This window comes from Papaver somniferum, chromosome 9, assembly GCF_003573695.1.
Source record: "Papaver somniferum cultivar HN1 chromosome 9, ASM357369v1, whole genome shotgun sequence".
Classification (NCBI taxonomy): domain Eukaryota; kingdom Viridiplantae; phylum Streptophyta; class Magnoliopsida; order Ranunculales; family Papaveraceae; genus Papaver; species Papaver somniferum.
In genome coordinates, this window is record NC_039366.1 from 104,050,511 (window position 1) to 104,053,661 (window position 3,151).

Below are 3,151 nucleotides of genomic sequence, written 5' to 3' on the forward strand. Positions count from 1 at the left end.
TTCAGTTTACTGTAACAAGTCCATCACTAATGACAGATAAGAAGTTTGATTTGGGTTCCTGATTTTTATATAAAAAAAAGAGAGAGACACCTCAGGTCATAATAGATAAACAAAGAACTCCATCATTCCGTGTTTGATAAAAAGTATATGCAGAACACTTTGAAACTTAGGATTAAAAAATGGGCGTAGATAACTTGCCTCGGTTCCTTTAAATGTCCTTCCTTTATGTGCAGTCGCCCCATGTAACTTTTCTTTGTACTTCTTCCTCAAATGATTTTCATATGCAGTCATCACAAGTAGGACGCTAACCATGGTAGCTGCTACAGATGGTGCAACATGACTTTTGAACTAATTGAAGCTGTCAAGATTTGGTTCTTCATGTTGCTGAAGAATACAACATCGTATCAACAGTCAGAAAACTATACAATTTGGAGTGAGAAGAAAGAAGAGAGAGAGAGAGAGAGAGAGAAGGAGACCTTGAAATGTGTATAACCACGAATGAGTTTACTAACTGTCTCTTCAGCCTGTTGAGCCACTTGACGGACATGTTCAGCCTCCTCAATCAACTTTGGATAATTCGACATAGAGTTCCGGAAGTTGGGGTCTGCCCTGACTTTGTACAAATCGTCCTTGGCGGACAACACAATAATAATGAGCTTATAATACCAATCCATTTTTATTCTAAGTAAAAAAAAAAATTAGATCCACAAAATAAGGTTTCAATAAAATACATTAATGGCACCAAATTCCCCTGCGGTATTTCTGAGACGCTCGTTGAATGTTCTGTAGCTAAAAACCCTCTTACAAATATTCCTTGCAAGGTTCAGCTTTTCCATTATTACTCTTCTCGATCGTCTGCAAAACAACAAGGAATTAGACGAAAAATATGTGCAACTTTACATTATGAAACACAAAAATTCCTAAATAATAAACCCTAATGTCTATTAAGAAAGATAAAAACTAATCAATCAAGAGAAGAAATCAGTTACCAATCTTAAATAGAACGGGATAAAAGAGAGATAACTCTTAGGTGGGTTTAGATATAGATCAGTTGCATACCTGGCTAGCAAGAGAGAGAAAAATGAGATAGATTTCTGCAAACCAAAGAGAAAACCTAAAATAGACGCGTGAAAAAGAAAATGGATATTGGTTCCTAATACAGTCCGAATACGAAGGTATGAACCCTGTTTAACAGTTAGAACTAATATTTGAGATTTTATATTATAACTTAAGAATTCAAAGTTATTCCAATTCCTGATTACGTCGTTGATCTCCAGAGAACTAAGTGGTCGCTAACTGTTGAGCTAACATGAATTAATTGATGGGCGCATAAATGTATTAAATTTGATATGGGAACTTCAATTATTTACAGAAGCATAAAATGAAAACCCAATTTCAACATTCATTCAAAATCGTGAACCTAGCCCGTACCAAAGCTTACTACACAACTGAATCCCATTAAAAACCCGAATCAAAAATCAAATCGAAGTTAAAAAGAAAAAACCCGGACCATAATCTTTGTACATGAAACTCAGAAAGCAAAAATTCAAAGACGAATCTGAAGAGTAATTACAAACTGCCTGGATAGGAAAGGCGTGTTACCCCAACAAATCAACCATTAATCACACATAACAATCATAATCAAAGTAAACAAAGAGAGTAATTGTCAAAATATTCAAAACCCCAACCTTTTGTTAGCCAATAATCTCTGAAATTTAGATGAAGAAGATCAATAATCAAAAGTTCCTTCCTTATATTGAGATTCTCACTTATAAGATTGAGAAGAAGAACATGATCTGTTGAACTAGATTTCTGAAAAACACGATCTCTCTTCCTTTCACTTCAGCTTTTCGGTTTCACTATAGTATTTTGGCTGGAGAACGAGTTTTAGGGATTTATCCCTTCCCTTTTCTGAAACACCTAAACTACCCTTAGTTTTTCGTATCCGCGGCAGACGGGTTTTCCTATCTCCCAAGGTCGGTTCCTATGGGGTGGCTAAACCCCCCATTTTCCATGTCAGCTGGCCTGGCAAAACTGACCTCCCACTATGGGAAAATGATTAACCTTCCGATGAAATGTGTCGTTCATACTCATATTTCAATAGTGGACAAATGGATCTGAGAAAGCATGTGGAACGGGCTTTTGGAATACTGAAGCGGAAGTTCGCCATCATTTGTGGGCCTTATCGTGGTCTAAGTGCTCGTGAAATGTATAAGACTATGCTGACTTGCATCATTATGCATAACATGGTAATTCATGAAACCCGTCGTAATAAGAATTGGACTAACCATGAGGATGAAGACTTAAGACTGGAGGTTCGCCCAGCAAGAGGATTACCCGCAAGGAACTATGCGCAAATGACTAGTCACATTGAGAACATAACTTTGTATAACATGTTAAGGTAAGATCTCAGAGCGAATATGTGGGCTGAGTTTGGAAGAGATGGGGGACGAATTTAGTTGTTATTTTTGTAATTTCATAGCTTTGTTTTCAAGTTGTTTAATTGTTTAAGTTTCATATGTTGTTAATTGTTTAAGTTTCATTTATTGTTTCAATGCGTTTGAAGTTCAATTTTTTTAAAAACTATTAAAATTAGCGGTCTAGACTCAACCGCTAGCGGTCTAGACTCAATCGCCAACAATCCTTATAAATATACCTGAAAAAGTGGGGGTACAACAACCTCACCCAATATTTCGATTAGCAATATGTATGGACAAACTTTAATATACTTTCAAGAGAATCAACTAGACTCAATCTTAACAAAGTATATCAAAGAGTTATATCTCTCTTTCTTGATTCAATTTTTTCTCAAGCAAATAGAAATCTGCGAGTCTAATCGAATACACGAGAAATCACTTGAACGGTACCAAAGACCAATGTTCAAGGATCAATCAATTTCTAATCAACAACCAAAGGTTGGATTTCAAAATTGATCGATTCTAACGCACAACCTGTGATATTTCAATTATATAACAAAATATAATGCGGAATAGAAATAACACAGACACCAGAATTTTGTTAACGAGGAAACCGCAAATGCAGAAAAACCCCGGGACCTAGTCCAGATTGAACACACATTGTATTAAGCAGCTATAGACACTAGCCTACTACAAACTAACTTCGGTCTGGACTGTAGTTTAACCCCAATCAA

General features: G+C 36.0%; 1 long non-coding RNA gene across 4 annotated transcripts; it reads right to left on the reverse strand.

Annotated features, from left to right (window-relative positions):
• Positions 1–201: 201 nt before the first annotated feature.
• On the reverse strand, positions 202–1,873 carry LOC113308567. 4 transcript variants are annotated; one of them, XR_003339908.1, is made up of 5 exons: positions 1,689–1,873; positions 990–1,059; positions 732–855; positions 477–629; positions 202–384 (listed from the first exon to the last, which is right to left on the reverse strand). It is a non-coding gene; the product is annotated as an uncharacterized LOC113308567 (long non-coding RNA). The 4 variants fall into 4 exon arrangements; XR_003339910.1 differs by having other exon boundaries at positions 990–1,063; XR_003339911.1 differs by lacking the exon at positions 990–1,059 and adding an exon at positions 1,060–1,094.
• Positions 1,874–3,151: the final 1,278 nt, after the last annotated feature.